The 20,170-nt window shown below is 42.2% G+C and overlaps 1 pseudogene; it reads left to right on the top strand.

Moving 5' to 3' along the window:
* Window positions 1-11,380: 11,380 nt before the first annotated feature.
* Window positions 11,381-19,585, top strand: LOC139471800 (uncharacterized; annotated as a pseudogene).
* Window positions 19,586-20,170: the final 585 nt, after the last annotated feature.

The following is a 20,170-nucleotide window of genomic DNA, read 5'->3' as shown; positions in this document are numbered from 1 at the left end:
CGTGCATGTACGTGTGTGTGTTTGTGTGGCTGCTTGTACTAGTCCGGACTGATGCCGATTTATTGCTAGAACACTGAGATACCATGCCGCAGTTTAACATGAATACCCCACTCAGAAACAGTATACTGACTCTGAGCAGACCAGTCCTTGTTTTAGCCCCTTAATGCCGAGCGCCAGACAGGGTAACAACAAGTAGCATCTTTTAACGTCTTTTGGTATGACTTGGTCGGGGATCGAACCCCGGGGGGACGCTCTACCTCTAAACCACGGAGGCGGTCGTCTGTGCAAAAGGCTACAGCCCCGTGTTCCACCCTGAGCACTGAGATCAGATAATCTAAGCCTGCTTATTGTGCCGAAGGTCAAGGTCGCCCGTTGTCGAAAAAGATCTTTCGGCAATGCTTTGTGTGTTTGATTGTTGTTGTTTAACACCGCTTTCAGCAATATTTCAGCTATATGAGGGCGGTCTGAAAAATCCAGTGATTGACATCATGAGCATCGATCCACGCAATTGGGATACGATGACATGCATCAACCAAGTCAGCGAGCCTGACCACCGGGTCCCGTTAGTCGCCTTTCACCTGAAAACATGGGTTCCCGAAGACCTATGCTAACCCGGATCTTCATGGGTCTTTACCGCTTTAATGTCACCGACTTACACGAACATGCTGCTCACAAACAACGGGTCTTTATCGTGATGAAAGTGTGTCCATGAATATCCAAAAATATATCTTCTCACGAGAGTCATTGTGCTCAGGTGAGGTGAGGTGAAATGGGGTTTAACGTCGCGTCCAAGATTATTGCACATATATAGCGACGTGCATGCACGTGTGTGTGTTTGTGTCTGCTTGTACTAGTTCGGACTGATGCCGATTTATAGTGCTAGCTCACTGACATACCATGCCGCAGTTTAACATGAATACCCCACTCAGACACAGTATACTGACTCCGAGCCGACCAGTCCTTGTTTTAGCCCCTGAATGCCGAGCGCCAGACAAGGTAACAACAAGTACCATCTGTTAACCTCTTTTGGTATGACGCGGTCGGGGATCGAACCCCGGACCTTCCGCTCTCCGGGCGGACGCTCTACCACTAGACCACGGAGGCGGTCAATTGCGCTGAAGACCTATGCTAACCCGGATCTTCATGGGTCTTTACCGCTTTAATGTCACCGACTTACACGAACATGCTACTCACAAACAACGTGTCTTTATCGTGCTCAGGTTAAGTTATAAAGTACATTGTACGGAGGGTTGATTGTAACCTACTGCGTTCTCTAATCACAGCTGCTTGAAACAGACTTCAACAACACACTTGAAGTTCAGGCTTATGGAACATCCCCCTTCACTGACTTTCCGATGTCTCGACGGGGGATAGGGTTCTGGGGGCAGTTTGATACGAAGGGCGGCACAGAGAATGTCGTGCAATGTTTTGTGTGCCACGCTTTTAAAGGCGGACGAGGCCCGGGGAACAGCAGTCCTAGCAATATTGATTATGTACCTGACTCCACACTTTGTTCGTTCGATAACTCAAATATAGACTCCACTGACAACACAGTGTTCAAGTTGCATACACGGCTCCAATTACAGCGTCTAGATTGTATCGCGAAAGGGTCCATAGGATGGACGCGAGGTTCGACGGGACTTAACGTTGCGTACAAGATTATTGCACTTATATTGCGACACGTTTGCGTGTACGTGTGCGTGTCCATGTGCGTGTTTGTTTTGTTTTGTTTGTTTGTTGTTTCACGCCGCACTCAGCAATATTCCTGCTATATGACGGCGCTCTGTAAATAATCCAGTCTGGACCAGACAATCCAGTGATTGCTATCATGAGCATCGATCCACGCAATTGGGATACGATGACATGCATCAACCAAGTCAGCGAGCCTGACCACCCGATCCCGTTAGTCGCCTCTAACGGCAAGCATAGTCACCTTTTACGGCAAGCATGGGTTGCTGAAGACCTATTCTACCCCGGATCTACACTAGTCCGGATTAATGCCGGTTTTATAGTGCCACCCCGCATTGTTACATGGATACCCCAATCAAACAGAATACTTACCAGTCCTTGTTTTATCCCCTTAATGCCGAGCGTCAGGCAGGGTAACAACAAGTACCATATTTTAAGTATGTTGGTATGGCGCTGCCCATGGATCAAACTGCCTACCTTCCGCTCTCCGGGCAGACGCTTTACTTTTTTAAAATAAAATTTTATTACAGAAAGTATGTTACATGAAGCATTTATATTTTACAGAGAAATGTTTAAAAGGTATCACAGATGTTGAGATATATTCACAGTCTATTTAAAAATTTCACTCATGAAATGGGAGCTTAAATATGAGCTTATTTCAATCTAATTTCAGGAAGTTAACTGGCATAATTTAACGCTGTATAAAAATATCAGCGCGTTTTAAAAAAAAAAAAAAATTGGTAATGTGCCTACAACAGATTAAAGTGACGTTTTACATAAGAATTAAATAGTTTTTCCAGATTGAGGTTGCATTGCTGTTATAAGATTGCTCTTTTCCTAAAGTCCGGCGGACGCTCTATCCATGTGGCCACGGAGGCGGTCCATAACAGATCCCACAACTACAATCATATGCATGTATGACCTTACCGGATCTTCTAAGAGGTGAGGTGAGGTGAAAGTGGGTTTAACGTCGCGTCCAAGATTATTGCACTTATATGTGTTTGTGTGGCTAGTTCGGACTGATGCCGATTTATAGTGCTAGCTCACTGAGATACCACGCCGCAGTTTAACATGAATACTCCACTCAGACACAGTATACTGACTCCGAGCCGACCAGTCCTTGTTTTAGCCCTTTAATGCCGAGCGCCAGACAGGGTAACAACAAGTACCATATTTTAACGTCTTTTGGTATGACGCGGCCGGGGATCGCTCTACCACTAGACCACGGAGGCGGTCTGATCTTCTATGACGTTCGCCTGTATTCCAGTTCACTGTCATCCGACCGGCTTGTCGGGACTAATAGTGTTGCAGTTGTTTATGAGAGATAATATACTGAGGGATAAAACAAAGTGTACCGAGTTTGTGTATTGTGTAATTGAAATTTGTTTTTAAATTTGATTATGTCTATTTAACCATCACACATTCCTGAAACAGTAAGTAAAATGCAATCTGTTTATTGGTAATTTTGTGGAAAAATAAATTGGTTCAATGAAGACTGGGTAAGAAATGAATTTGCAACCACGTGACATCTACGATTTTTGAAATGTTTGGCCGAAAAAAGCTGATTTATTATTTCTCAAACATAATGTGTCCAAGATACCCATCAGAGGCTGTGTATCAAATGATCAAATCATATTTAAAAAAAATAAAACTATGTGGAAGTATTGTTGAGAGTCGACTAAACGCCAGTACAATTCCTATTTTACTTATAATACCATTAACTTAAGCTACTTTCAACTGGGGGGCACGGGTGTCCCAGTCGCCTAAGGCGCCGCGATTCGCTGTGCAGAGTTGCGTCCCTTGGGCACGCCAGAAACCTATTATTGTGGGTTCGAATCCCGGTTCGCCCCGATTATGTTTCTAGTTTTTTTGTCAGCACCATACCCGTGCTCGTGGGTTTCACCGAAGTGGTAAACGTCTGAGACCTGCATCACTTGGGGCTTTCCTCCCACATTAAGCTGACACGCCGTGATATAACTGGAATACTGTTAAAAGCGGCGTTAAACCAAACTCACTCACTCCCTCACTCACTATTTTCAACTGCAAATTGAACATGTGATAAAATCAACTGAATGGTATAGTTTCTTTTGCCCCTCAGTTTAAGACTTATTAAAAAAGGTTTCGCAAAAAAGCAGTTACGATTTCCAACAAGTGAGGCAATTTTATTTTGTCTTGAAACCACAATTGCTGTAATATTGATAAGTAAATTAAATTAAAAAACACATCAAAAGAATTGCTGAAGAAATTCGACCGTATACATAGCGACCGCGTTTTGGTGTAATGTGGTGTTACTGCATATCAAGGGGCATGTACACTACTGCCTAGAAGTTCATTCCCCTTACACGCATGGGCAACGCGTTACGCAACCAGTGTGCATCGGGTTGGTCACGCGTGTGATACCCGTGTGCAACGCGTTGCACACGGGTGTGCACCCCGTCCGCCACTCGTGTGCAACGCGTGACACACTCATTAGAGGGGGAACAAACTTTTGACCAAAGGAGGACCCGTCTTAAGCTGAACCTGGAGGTGGTAACAAGGAGAGAAAATTTTGTTATCCTGACGAAAAATGATAATGCACATGTATTTCCTAATGTCTCCTTTCTTTATGTGATTTTGTGGGAATAACATGAATACTGTTGTGATCAAATAGATGTGTTTTGTTTTATACGACCATTGCTTCTAAATCCGATGGTGTTAAGAGAATACATGGTCCTGGAACATGTTATTGCAATTGAAATGCTTTTATTGTGATTTGACATTAACCGTCTGTAGTACGACTTTCAGTGATAATATGTATGAGGTTTGGCGGCGCATTGTTTTTATTGGACCCTAATTACTTTATGATGACTTGGACTCTTTATCACAGCTCCATAGCCGTGAGGCTGGAAAAGAGCAGCATGTAATTAATGAGGGTGGGTTATATCATTGAGGATACACTTGAGGGAGAGAATACTAATTACCGTACTACAGGAAGAGACCTGTAGACGTAAGCGCGGGGTTGTGTTTTAGCTGGCCGTTCGATAATGGCCGCCAGGAGAAGTGAGCTTTGACTGCGTCATCTAAAATAAATAATAAGATACAGCAGTGTTATTTTCACGGTCTGTTGAATAAACTCCCAGTGCAACGGTCAATGTATCTTCTACTTGATCCTTGATACATCATTTTGGCATTCACAATATATAGTATTTTAACGTACAAAGGAGCACTGATCTAAAGCAATTCCGCGGGAGTAGTTGTTACCTGTGCATTACTGTATTTTCTCAGTGAGTACCCGGATGATATAGCAGAAATCTAGACTTGTTCGCGACCTGTGCTCGCCATTCGTAAGCGCATTTTTATTGAAAGTAGAAGGACATATGGTCACACTGATCAACAAAAATGAAATACAGTTTTTGAAATGTAGGTATATTTGTGGGGAGCATCGGTAATGGTGATGCAGTTTTGATAAGTCACTTGCTTGGTAATTGTGCGATCTTCGTGTACACTATTTTGACTAGCAACACAAAGTAAATATTTCATCTGCACATTGCTTATTTTACCGTGTGTATATGTTTACATTCAAAATGTAAACAGATTTCACCAAGGAAATGTATTAAACGCCTAAATATTCAGTTTATTTTTCAAATTAACTGAAAAATATGTCCATCTTTATTAATATGATAACGAATTCCAAATTCTGTATTGTTTGGCTTCTTTTCTTAGCATAATTAATATATTGTGATGTGTTTAAGCTCTTTTGGTCGTCTTTATCATTTTTAGTCAGTCGGTTAAATAAATGAATGGATTATTCAGTCAATTTGTAAAATGACTGAAATATTTAGATATTTAATAAATTGCCTGAGTGAATCATATTTTACACATTGACTGTAACATATACACGCTTACAAAAGAAAATACTTGTGAAAACAACGTCTATCGCGCATCGAAAAACTTCCCAACCAAACGGAAAGGAACAAGAATGATTCTGTTCAAAGCTGCAGCGAATGAATGAAAACAAAATGCAAATATCATTATTACAACCTACCAAAGTTATAATGTATCCGGGAATATCAACATAAAGGAACAATATCCATTGCGTCTGCAGCTGTACAAAAATACTTATTCGATGTCAAATGTCTATGTGAGAATCAAATACTTTAATAATAATTATTTGGAACCAATATTTGGAATATATATGAAATATGTTAAAATATTTAAATATATCGTTTTTAAACGTTATTTAAATGTATCGAATATTATAACCCGTGTCTGTTTCTTAACTGATCACTTAGTTTGTTTCAATTGTTTCACATAGGTGCCAAGTTAGCTGAGAAAGCCCACGTGACAACTATTTTTATAATGTCCACGGTTCTTAAAAACATACATTGAGTTAGATAACAATGAACAACCAGTCAGTGTATTATCGGTTACCCTTTGAACAAAGTATGTTGTTTTTACATCTGTACTTCACGCCATGATATGAGTGTATTCCCTAGGTTGAGTAACCCTACCTTCACATGTAAACACTTACTTTTGACATATCCACTGTGCAAGATATCAACGTATTTCCTGTTGATCCTTTGATGTCTGGGAATGATCAGTTGATTTACAAAAAAAGTAAATCAACTGATCATACATCTCTTGCAGGGCTGCCACGTGCATAATTCACATTCCACCTCACTTCAAACCTGGATTTAGATTAAATAATTACCCCAGGTACAAGAAAGACCAAATTTGAACCTTTATCCGGTAATCTGAGTGGTGCTACAACTGAGTATACATAATATAAATTCATTAACTGAGCAGCATGTGAATTACGACAAATACAGAAGTGTAGGGTTATACCAGAAAATGTGGATGACAACAAGGGAGTAGTAATTGTATCATCCACGCAATCCGAAATCCACAAATGCTTTCACTCAGGGATACTTTTTTTATTATCAAACTGTAACAATCAGGGGTATTTCCAAATAACGACATCCGATGAGCTTTCGCCGTTATTTGTCTGTTTGTTTAGGCTGAAGAAATTAATTACCATGCGCCCTTTGTTGAAATCTTCATAGATCACGGGTAACCAATCAGTTTTCAAAAATGCGTAAGTTTATTTAGCTGTCCTTGCAGACTGGTAGCCCAGTCTCTTGTCACGCTCGGTTGCGTTAACGAGCAATTTGACTCACGGCAGCTAGTAAGCCCAAGCGGAAATCCAAAGGTCGTATTACCTGAAGAATCAACCTTCATTTGCGAAATATCTACTGCTCTTAAAATCAATATTTCTCCCAATACTAAAATTCAGAACTTTCTAACCAAGGATTACCAGTTGAAACTGGTCGATGGCTGAACATTCCCAGGGAAGACAGCCAGTGTCCACTCTGTGATTCTATCGCTGTGGGAGATGAATTGCATTATTCATTCCTATGTGAAGCTTTACACCAACGGCGATATGAACTCTTAAATAAGCAATATCTTAAGTTTCCAAACATTTAAGAAAATTATGACCACTAACAGTGTAAGAAATCTAAAAGGCCTATCTAAATTCCTTAACAATGTGTACGAGACAATTGGTAAATTGTATTAGTATCCACGTATCCTATTTTTATTATTTTTGTTAAATTGTACATGATAAAAATTGTAGATAATTGTATGTCATGTTATTCTAAGAAAAAATGAGTTTGAGTTTGAGTTCGACACCCGAGAAGAAGCCAGAGATTAGTGCTCCTTTTTGAATAGTTTACAATCATGTGTTTTAGGGTTAGCTGTGTTGTCTTAAACGTATTTTTATTTCAAAAGAAATCTGGATCGGTAAACAAGCAAAACTTGCTTATGTAATACCTCTCCAGGTAACAACTTAACAACAGCTGGATATATATATATATAAGAGAGTGATGAACATAAACATACAAAATGCAAAAATGAAATACACGAAGCCAGTACACTGAAGCAAGTGGTGTCTGTGAAATAAGGTAATGCAGTTTTCCTTTACTACATGCATAACATTAAGCTACTCAAACCTTTTTGCTTTTGCCAATGATGTCATGAACTGATTTAAGAAGAGTCATGTTTGTAGAACTGCTTAACTACTGCCATGTAATATCATGTTTAGACCATACCCATGTGTGTAGAAATACACAGTGTTTCTGATATTATCGTATTTTTTAACAGTTATAGAAAAAGTGAATTGCATCTTCAAGGTGATATCCACAAGTGCAGTCTGGTATGTCTGATACATGTCGTCTAAACTTATCAGCGTTTAAGTCACTGCAGCCGAGCCTAAGGCGACAGTGGACAATTTGGCATGATCTATGAAAATATTTGAAGTCCAAATTATTAATAATTGCATCAGAACGATTAATTAAGGATTTGATTTCTTTTAATGAGCGAGCATTAGTTACTTCATCGGATAGAGGGTTCCGCAGGTTGATCATATCCAGAAGAAATTATAATAAGCATAGGTCTGTGTTCTACATTTGATTGTTTGTATGTTGAATCTTTTTCTAAGGTTATATTTGCTGTTATCAGAGAATTGAATATACACTTTTCAAATATTTTGGCTAAGCAACTTGTGAGTGCTACAGGTCTATGATTTGGGCATTCATGTTCATCGCTGACACTGACACCGCATCAGCCCGGCAGTGGACTTGACACAGTTATTTGCGCACTGATTATATAACTCCTACAGACAGGTGGGGTGGTTGTTCAAAGCGAAACGGACGACCCCGTCTGTTATCTAATAAATGCTGTGCGGCGCCTTTGATCTTGCCTCCAACCATACACCTTATAGTAGTAAACGACGATCAGGATGGCCTGGAAATAAACACAATTCTGTCTGCCCAGTGTATCCACAATTAACTAGAATGCTTCATATCTACAAATATATATATAGAACATTGCATCAGTGTGGTTTATCATGTACAATGCTTTCTTACGCTTGGTGAGGCAGACTGAAATTGAACATTAGGATAACGTCAGCAGGGATAAAAGAGTTCATACCAAAGAACTTTATTTACTAGTGGAAAAATCAGACATTCCGATCAACCACTACAAGCCCCGGCCGGATCTCAAGGTTGATCAGATCAACACCCCAAAGGAATATCTCTACGCCAAACAAGGAGTCCCTTTCGTCATGGTGCACAAGAAGGGGGGACAGGACATCGAGTAAGACATCACAAACTACACAGACTTGTACCACTTCTTCCAGAGTAGTGGCGTACCGGGGGTGGGGGTGGTGTTTGCACTTCTTTATTTAATCATTACGCTTTTTTACCCTAATAGTATAAGTGCTTCCCCGTGTGCGAGATAGGCTAAAGTCGGAAAGCGCACGTTAAATCTCCGAGGTACCTATCTACCAGAACTTTATTTGCTGTTCTGGTCATACATAAATATATGTAAGTTACGTACATGGGGAGGCTAGATTATTTACAGCTTACAGCAATATAGTGCAAATATTATGTTCAATAAAAGAAAACGTTGATAGATCTATAACACACTTTTTGTACTTTTCAACAAACTGTGGACTTTTAAGACATTTTCGCTTATTGTAATAACATCTAGCTAACCAATCATGTCTATCTATGAAATCTACAAGCATAGTTGCTGTCAAACCTAAAAAACATATACAGGGAGGTAAGTTTTGACTTGCCAAGCACCTTAAGGTGAGTTTACTTTAAAACTGTCAAAAGCTATTGTCCCTTCAATACTAGTATAAGTCTGGAAGCTGTCTCTCGGTACTGTTATGAGTTATGATGTATTTTATGATATAACTGGGGAATGTTCAAATTCGTTACTGTCATTTAATCCAACGTTCTAACTGTCAACTGTCTCAACAGGATCATAGGTTTGGTTATATATCTCCTCCCTGTCTCTATGTCTTAAGTTGTTAACTGCGGTCCAAATGTATCAACTTATTCATCTATTGTTGCAAACTTGACTGATTTAAACATATCTTATTGATCATGAACTACTCAGTCAGTCAAGCACCTGTATCAGAAATGTAAAACCAGCCATGTTTCATGTAGTCCCAATATCACTGAAAAATGCCGATGTAACGTGACATATAAATTTACTCACAGACAATATATTTTTCGTGAGAGTGAAGCACAATTTTATTAAAGTTTTATTAACAATTTCATAAACTATAATAATATTAATATTAAAATTCATCATCACTTGCCAAGTTTATGAAAATGTCCCCATTTGGGAGATGTCACATATAAACAAGGATTCGAACTAAATTTGATCGTCTTTGACACTGAGGTTTATCCCCACTTTACCAGCAAACTGCAGAAGATTAACAGTGAGTGAGTGAGCATCGTTTCTATGTTTATACAAGAAAAGATGTCATGTCATGACCTGGTTGAGTGACTTCCTCCAATCAACATGAAAGGATTACCCACAGAGAAAGAAAGGATTAAAGTCACCCATAAATCTTCTCCTAACGTAGTACTCCAACTTCTAAATGCCTCTCAAAGAAGGATTAAAATCCTAAAGATATCCTATCTACGTGGTATAGGTACTCACAACCTCTAATAATAAACTGTTACGTTTGGTATCCCCAGCAATAATCACCATAGTCATTGGGCAAATGTAAAAATCACAAACCCTAACGAGATTCTGTCAACATGGTCACACCCGGTGATTGTGAAGATCTCAAATTCTATCAACTGTCAGACAGCATGGCTGTTCATATTCATTTACAACATCCTCTTATAATTAGTATAAAAGTGTCCCACACAAAACCTTCTTTTATTTATTCTTTCAAAATACAACACAGAAAGTGGGGTGTGGGGAAATGGGACATATTCCTACGTGAAATAATGAGACATTAGTAGTGGTGACGGCTATATCATAATTGTACTGTCTAAAGCATAAATTTGGCGAACGAAAAACGTTATATTTGCAATCAAATGGAATGACTCGTGTGGGCAAATGAATATGTTCGCAATCCACAAACAATCATTTTATTAATGGCGAACATTTACCAACCCGCGACAATCGTGTCAACACGGGGGTTCCCCTAGCAATAAACTCGCATCTAAATTCACTACTGTTCTACTGTCGGCTAGCCACAATGGCTAGACTGGACCCTAGTAGAATGGTTCATGCCATAAAAGTCTAGCAACCGAACACTAATTAAGATGGGCCGACCTTGTATTTACGGTCTGGTGAGCACAGCTCAATGGCCGCTCATTAACTCAAATTTCACATCTCACTGTTTTGTTTTATCTCACTATTCATTTGATAAATTTGTCAACTTCAACTGGAACCCGGTCCCGTGTTACACGCGTGGCACACGCGTGTGCAACGGGTTGCACACGCGACGCACACCCGTTGCACACCCGTGTCCAACGGGTGCTCACCCCGTGTGCAACCCGTTGAGCACCCGTGTCACATGCGTGTTACACGCGTTCTCAACGCGTGTTAGGGGAATGAACTTTTAGGCAGTAGTGTATATACCGCAGACAGCGATATTGAAAACTAGATACTTGTAACACAGGCCCAGGTTAAGGGATTACTTATGTTTATCAATGTAAAATGCCTGCGTTGATGTGACATTATGAAAATCAGTCGGTATCTGGTTATTGAAAGCTTTCAATATGGACATACATTTCAGGAGGTTCAGGGTAGGGTCACGAACGCCGATAACGACGCCGCCATTTGGTTTGATAAGGGACGGAAAGGACAGGATTTCAGCAGTCTCACTTGGGACTTCCACGGCTGAACAATGCTAGCAGCGGTTGTCGTGATTCTAGGCGTGGTCGGAGGGGCGTGGGGCCATGGGTATGTGTATGACCCCCCGGGACGGTCAACTATGTGGCGATGGGGGTTCACTCAACTGTGGTGGATTCTCTGTAAGTATTAGCGAGTGAGTGAGTTTGTTTTTTCGCTGCTTTTTGCAATATATTTTAGCATACCGTATTTCTTCTATTAGACGCCCGGGCTTCGGACAAGCCTTTGACCCGGCGTCAATTAGAGGCCCGGCGTCTATTAAATTTCCCCCAAAAGGGATCATTAATTCTATCAATTGATCGACCCGGCGTCTATTAGAGGCTGGCGTCTAATAGAGGAAATACGGTAAGCATGGTGGATTACGCCAAGATTGAGCTTCAAATATTGCGCGTATGTCGGGATCGAACCCGGTGTTTTTTGGTGTGAGACGCGTGCACACTTTAACCACTTGGCTACCCAACGCCTCTGTGTGCACTGGTATTTCATTAGGGGTTAATGCTCATTGTACCGTGCTAAATTTAACATCGGAAACCTCACGCCGTTACGAATTCACATTAGCGCAGTTAAAATATCTTCGGGTAACCGAGTTCTATTGAAAACACACGAAAGTTAATCTTGTTAAAGTGAGTGAGTGAGTGAGTATGGTTTTACGCCGCGTTTAGCAATATTCCAGCAATATCATGGCGGGGAACACCAGAAATGGGCTTCACATATTGTACCCATGTCGGGAATCGAACCCGGGTCTTCGGCGTGACGCGCGAACGCTTTAACCACTAGGCTACCCGACCGCCCTAATCTTGTTAAACCTTCCAATCCAGTTCCAATCAAAGGACGCCACATGTCTATCCGAAGTGACTCTAATAAGGAAGAAAAACTACCGCCTGTTTTACGTTCTGGCTTGGCTCGAATAACATAAGTCGTGAAATTATATCACAGGTTTAATCAAATAAAAATTATAGTTTTGTTTCTGGTTTTTTAAGTTTCAAATATGCTACAACACTCCTTCAAGTGTTTTTTAAAACTTTTTTTCATCATAACGCCAAAGGAACATATTTCTCTGAGAATGAATTGCAGCGAAGACCCAGGTTCCATTCACAACATGGGTACATTGGGTGAAGCCTCTTTCTGGAATTCCCCGCCACGATATTGACAGAATATTGCTAAAAGCGGCGTAAAAGCATACTCACTCACCCACTCACTCACTGATAATGAATTGTCCTCCGAATGATATTTTTGTTTTACTTCACACATAAATCACCGACAGATTCTCGAAGTTTCAAAACTGGGACACTTGGAGGTGAAAATGAGAAATAGAAAACACCGCTCGTATATATTTTCATGTGAGACGTTTCAGCACCGCTGAACTTCGACTGGTGATAATTTCCTTATTAATGGAACACTTCAGATGAAACGGATATGCCTTCGAGTAATACATCAGTCAAATTAGATTTCCACTTAAAACACTTAATCTGACAAGTTGAAGTAGCTCGCCATCACCGATGGCTTCACCATTTATCATTTTGTGAAATGCACATTCTAATTCCCACTTGGCTATTGGTATGTCCATATTGTTACCATTTACACTGTGTGCGTGTGTGTGTGTGTGTGTGTGTGTGTGTGTGTCCAACGCCACACTCAGCAACATTCCAGCTATATGACGGCGTCCTGTATATAATCGACACTGGACAAGACATTCCAATGATCGATATTATGAGCAGAAATCTAAGCCGTCGGGGTACTATGAAACGCCAACCAAGTCAGCGAGCCTGACCACACGATTCATTTAGTAACCCCTTACGACAGCATAAGACAAATCGGAATTCCCAGTTTCCCAATTTAGCCGCCTTTTACGACTAGCAATGGGGTGCTGGGGACACAGTCTGCCCCGGGTCTCTACGGGAATAACAAAAGAAACATTACTCATTGGGCTGATATTTGAAATTTTCACTTTCCCTCATGGTAAGTGTAGGAAGATTTCTTACATATTGTTATCAGTAATTTATGCCTTACATTGTTTGTTTGTTGTTTAACGCCGCACTCAGCCATATTCCAGCTACATGACGGCGGTCTGTAAATAATCGAGTCTGGACCAGACAATCCAGTGATTTACATCATGAGCATTGATCCACGCAATTGGGATCGATGACATGCTTCAACCAAGTCAGCGAGCCTGACCACCCGATCCCGTTAGTCGCTTCTGACGACAAGCATAGTCGCCTTTCACGGCAAGCATGGGATGCTGAAGACCTATTCTACCCCGGATCTTCATGGGCCGAATGCCTTACTTACCATGTGTATCATCGCCCCGGTGAAATATTTACAGATTGATCAGTGAAAATCAGTGATGACACCAGGTGTTTGCAAAGAGGGTAAGCATGTCCTGGCACTCGCACAATTTGCATAAAAAAGTAAGTGTTTGTTTGTTGCCAGACGTAGCACAGCAATACTCCTTCCTTGCGACAACGACCTGTAACATCCAATGATGGACTACGGAGAATCAATCCCCCAAAATAACAACCTGCAGGGTAGAAATGGGGTTAAACGTCCATGCACATGTGTGTGTGGCTACTTGTACTTGCCCTGACACATGCCGGTTTTATTGTGCTTGTGCACTGAGATGCTATAGGGGCGGTAGGATAGCCTAGTAGATTAAGCGTTCGCTCGTCTCGCCGACGAACCGGGTTCGATTCCCCACATGGGTACAATGCGTGAAGCCCATTTGTGGTGTCCCCCGCCATGATATTGCTGGAATATTGCTAAAAGCGGCGTAAAACCATACTCACTCAGATGCTATATTGCAACAAGTAAAACCATCTTGTATCGTAGGCTTAGTATGAGACCCATCAAGCTCGGCCTTGATGAAGTGGAGACAACTCATGAAATTTCAAAAGGTTTTTTTTGCTGTTTATGGTTCAAAATAACACTTGGTCATGAATATAATTATAGTTCTCGATGAAGAGTTCGTGAGTAGGTGTAGAACAAAAATTAAAAGTTGAAGAAGCCGCTTTTGGACTTTTCGAGGTGATTCATAAGCTGACCTTAAATTAATACTTCATGATTATATTATATAAGTTCTAAATTCCTAAGAAGTATCTAGTAAATACAGGGTTCATTGTTCGATTCCGACTATATCATAAGCATGTGTTTATGAATCACTATCAAAGAGTGATGATAACAGATGTTCGCGAAAATGTGTGTGTCCTGCCTCACCGGTGGTCCCAACACATGCAAAGGCATGTCAAGTGTTCACCTGAAACAACACGAGAACATAATGGTGCAAGTCAAAATAGGAAACCGCGTTGGATTTAATATTTCTCAGACATTGATGAGTCATATTTGGAAATGTCCTCCACATCTCTACCATAAAACTTTTTGAAAGCTTAACTGATCTTTGGATGTTTGAGCAAGAGTCGTATGGCGCTCTTAAGATATCTTAAAACACGACTGACATCCGACATTTTTTGGTTTGTATGTCCCTTAACGCTGCACTCAGCAATATTCGGTGTCTCCAAATGATCGAGTCAATCAGACAATCCAGTATATAACACCATAAGCATCCATCAATGCAATAATTATTATTTGAGAAACAATGACATGCAATCACCTGAGTCACCGAGTCACCTATGGCTTTTCGCACTGAATTTTAAAATTGTCTGTAAAAATGTCTCGAGGTGTTACTTGGCATTGCCATGTCTGAGTCGTTGAGTTATCTATCGGGCTGTCTGTGCCGCTCGGCGTGGTAGGGCGGAGGAGGTAGATAAAACTGGTTTGAGGACTTGTGTTCCGTCCCAACCACAGTATGCTGACATTGCTGAACCCCAAACACAGCGGGATCAATCACATCAAATCATGTAGGTTCACAGTTTCCAGACATATTTCATAAACAAGGATTTCTTGGGCGTTGTTTAACTCGGCGCTCAGCAATATTCCAACCAAGACGAGAGATAGATTGTGATTTTGCATGGAAGCTAAATATTTTGTCAACTACAGCTGCAAACCCAGATATTTCAAAAATTAAATTTATGAGTCTAAATATTTTTTTTTAAAAAGATCTTGGAACAATGTCATTTTTGTGGCGGACAATTAACAGTGAGAAAGATATTCATTTTTTTCAAATATTTTCTGGGACAATTTGTTTTCGATCCGTTAAATCGCTTCTTAGTGCATCAGAGGTTGATAGAACCGGTTCTATTTCCAACCCGGAAGTACCATGGGAAAAATACCTGAAAGGGATATGCTTGAAAGTGCCTTCGGGAGATAACTGGGTATCACAATCAGTGCTATGGAGTTCATGAACTTGTGCATGCTTATTATTTCCAGAACCAATGGTACTCAGAGAACGGTAAATGTGGAGTGTGCGGAGATCCCTATGAACAACCCTCTCCTCGCGATAACGAAGCTGGGGGCAAATACGGGCTTGGGATCATTGCCCGGGGGTACAAGACGGGGCAGGACATCCCCATCACTATTGAGATCACCGCCAATCATCAGGGCTACTTCGAGTTCCGGCTTTGTAAGAACGATGACGTCAAGAAGGTTGTCACTCAGGCATGCTTAGACCAGAACCTCCTCCAGTTGAAGAACGCCAACGGCACTAGGTATTATCTACAAAGCTCCCAGTATGGCAAACTCTACCTCACTGCGTCACTTCCGGCGGGATTAACGTGCTCCCAGTGTGTTCTTCAGTGGAAATGGCGGGCAGGTAATACACAAATCCAACACAGGAGTTGGGTTTTATGATTTCTGCTTGTCATACCAAGAATGGGCTTCAGGTGTATCCCATCTTCCCGAGGAAAGAGAGTTAACTGACTTTAAAATTCCAGTTTCCACCCTTGCCGAACTAGGCTGGAATTCCTCGCTCGATCGTAGCGCCATCAGGAGTTATTACGAGTTATGTCCCTTCAAAGCCTCTCCTATGGACCAATCAGATTCCACCTCTCGTGTGACTTGCATTTGCTTCAAATAAAACGCCAAGTCAAGATCTATCTTGTAATAAAACGGGTCTTCCATCGCGAAGTACATCAAATCACGAGAGCACCTTGATTAAAAACATGAAAAGATTGGAAAATATCTGTTGATAACGAGTTGGCGGTGCACATGCTGTGCAAATCCTGCAATCGACCGAAATTTGCTTATATTTTACGAACCGGATTTCGATTTCGTTGCGCGATTTTGATTGGACTATGCATAGACTCGTTAGTCGAGTCAAAATATAACTCCATTATACCAGCCTAGTTCGGCAAGGGTGGAAACTGGACTTTTATAGTCAGTTAACTCTCTTGCCTCGGGCAGATGGGTGAGTTAAGCCTTCGTTCTTTGGCGCGATGAGTCAACGCTTAAAACACTAGAAAATGATGATTTTTAGTTTGTGTCATTGACAAGTCAGAAGCCTTGGTGATAGATACTTCTCAACACTTGATAGGGGTAGTCTGAGTGTGGGACGTGTGTGTGATTGGCTGATGTGTTCTGAGTGTTCTGAGTGTGTGTGTGTGTGTGTGTGTGTGTGTGTGTGTGATTGGCTGATGTATACTGAGTGTGTGTGTGATTGGCTGATGTATACTGAGTGTGTGTGTGATTGGCTGATGTATTCTGAGTGTGTGTGTGTGATTGGCTGATGTATTCTGAGTGTGTGTGTGATTGGCTTATGTATTCTGAGTGTGCGTGTGTGATTGGCTGATGTATTCTGAGTGTGTGTGTGTGTGATTGGCTGATGTATTCTGAGTGTGTGTGTGTGATTGGCTGATGTATTCTGAGTGTGTGATTGGCTGATGTATTCTGAGTGTGTGTGATTGGCTGATGTATTCTGAGTGTGTGTGTGATTGGCTGATGTATTCTGAGTGTGTGTGTGTGTGATTGGCTGATGTATTCTGAGTGTGTGTGTGATTGGATGATGTATTCTGAGTGTGTGTGTGTGATTGGCTGATGTATTCTGAGTGTGTGTGTGTGTGATTGGCTGATGTATTCTGAGTGTGTGTGTGTGATTGGCTGTTGTATACTGAGTGTGTGTGTGATTGGCTGATGTATTCTGAGTGTGTGTGTGTGATTGGCTGATGTATTCAGAGTGTGTGATTGGCTGATGTATTCTGAGTTTGTGTGTGTGATTGGCTGATGTATTCTGAGTGTGTGTATGATTGGCTGATGTATTCTGAGTGTGTGTGTGTGATTGGCTGATGTATTCTGAGTGTGTGAGTGATTGGCTGATGTATACTGAGTGTGTGTGTGATTGGCTGATGTATTCTGAGTGTGTGTGTGTGATTGGCTGATGTATTCTGAGTGTGTGTGTGATTGGCTGATGTATTCTAAGTGTGTGTGTGATTGGCTGATGTATTCTGAGTGTGTGTGTGTGTGTGATTAGTTGATTGGAGATGGTGTAATACAACTGAAGCATTCAATTAAAAACAAATAAAAGTAAGGAGGTGAAACGGGATTTATCGTCGCGTTCACGATTATTGCACTATTATAGCGACGTGCATGCACGTGTGTCTGCTTGTACCAGTCCGGACTGATGCCGATTTATAGTGCTAGCTCACTGAGATACCATGCCGCAGTTTAACATGAATAACCCACTCAGACACAGTATACTGACTCCGAGCCGACCAGTCAGGGTATAATGAAAGTAAGACACCAGTTCCCGCCCTCCAGTAACAATATGACAAAATGACCCCTTTATCTCTCTCATATGTTGAGTAGTATAGAAGGGATATTGCTTTCTGCTTCAAGGAACAACAAACAAACAAAACCAAGTCCATTATGTTTTGGCATTAAACCCAACGAAAAATGCTAAGTCGCTTCATTTGCTAATTTATCCCCGGAAGGTTTTATCGTAGACGGGGGCACGGGTGGCCCAGTGGTCTAAGGCGCCGCGATTCGCTGGGCAGAGTTGCGTCCCTTGGGCACGCCAGAAATCTATGATTGTGGGTTCGTATCCCGGTTCGCCCCGATAATGTTTCTAGGTTTGTCAGCACCATATCCGTGCTCGTGGTTTCACCGAAATGGTAAACGTCTGAGACCTGCATCACTTCGGGCTTTCCTCCCACATTAAGCTGACACGCCGTGATATAACTTGAATACTGTTAAAAGCGGCGTTAAACAAAATTCACTCACTCACTTTGTCGTAGACGTTGCAAGAACGTTAATTGAATCACTATTTTGTAGGCAACAACGAGGGCCGGGACTCTCACAGCCACGAATGCAAGGGATGTGGACCTCAGGAAGAGTTCTTCAGCTGCTCCGACATCTGCATCGGCGACTGTGGTGGATCTCTGACGCCCGCTCCCGTTGCCGTGACAACCGGAAGGCCGCAGACACCCCCTCCCACCCTCCGTCCAGTGACGACAACCCCGCCCCGAGTCTTCACCCCGAGGCCCACCTCCAGACCCATTGTCGTGACGCAGCTACCCCCGGTTACTGCTCCAAATTATGGTATCTTCAGCACGTGTCATGGCGTTAACAACTTGGCAGGTCTTGACCAGCTTGACCAGTGGTGCAAATCCAACTGTCAGAAAGGAAACTGTCCCACAGCTGTATGCGACTGCCCGGACGCATTTGGCCCAAGATCAACACTGGGCAGCAGGTCAACCACACGACCCGTCGTCACACCCATGGCCACGCCCAAGCCAACGGTTCGGCCCGCGGGACATATTCCAGCGATATTCCAATCATGCCATGGTGTCAATCTATGGTTTGGATTTCCAGATCTGGATAAGTGGTGTATAGAGAACTGCGCTAAGGGTAACTGTCCATCCGTCCAGTGCGACTGTCCCGGTCCTTGGGGACATCACACCGCAGCCCCTGCAACAGCACAGCCAGCAGCCACAGCACAGCCAGCAGCCACAGCAAAGCCGACGTTGTTCTTCATTCCCTCCACTAAAAGAACGCCAGCGCCTACCCGCGCCCCGACCCTCAGACCACCGATTACTCCAGGGCAACACCCATTCCTCTCGGTCACTCCTTGGGTGCCACCCCAGGCCACCCCGTCCCGCCCACCCGCCACGGCTGGCCACCTCGACTACAGCAGATGCCACGGTATCAACAACTGGCAAGGGATTCCACAGCTAGACGATTGGTGTCGACTGAGCTGTAGGGACAAGTATTGCCCGGAGGTGTATTGTCAATGTTATTAGTAAAGTCTGTTTCATTGTATGAGTCCCTTAGATCTTATTCAAAGGCCTTTTCCAAGCAAATGGGACAAGAGGAAAATACATACAGTTTTCAGAAAACTTTTGTTGCTTCTTCAAATAAAACCTGAGAATTACGGACGTTGAGTCTGCTGTGTTTTTCTAATATGTGGAGTGAAACTCGTCAGTCGGGACCCCGTTGGCCCGGAAACATCCTTTTCCAGTGTCTGTTTGTTGTTTTACGCCCACTCGTAATATTCAGTATTCTAGCTGTATGTGGGGCGGTCGGGTAGCCTAGTGGTTAAAGCGTTCGCTCGTCACGCCGAAGACCCGGGTTCGATTCCCTACATGGGTACAATGTGTGAAGCCCATTTCTGGTGTCCCCCGCCGTGGTATTGCTGGAATATTGCTAAAAGCGGCGTAAAATCATACTCACTCACTCACTCACTCTAGCTGTATGACGGCGGCCTGTAAATAATTGCGCCTGGACCAGAAAGTCCAGTGATTAATATGTGCAACGATCGGAGCCGTCAAATACCCGATCCACTAAGCCACCCCTTACGACCAGGATGGGTTTGCTTGGGCCAATTCTAATTCGGCATTTACACGGGTTCAGTCTTACAATTGGCAGTAAAAATATCCTATATTACGAGTATTAAGGT

This window comes from Haliotis cracherodii, unplaced genomic scaffold, assembly GCF_022045235.1.
Source record: "Haliotis cracherodii isolate W230 unplaced genomic scaffold, xgHalCrac1.p SCAF_23, whole genome shotgun sequence".
NCBI lineage: Eukaryota > Metazoa > Mollusca > Gastropoda > Lepetellida > Haliotidae > Haliotis > Haliotis cracherodii.
Note: the sequence above shows the minus strand (reverse complement) of the source record. Positions and strands in the feature narration are given on the sequence as shown.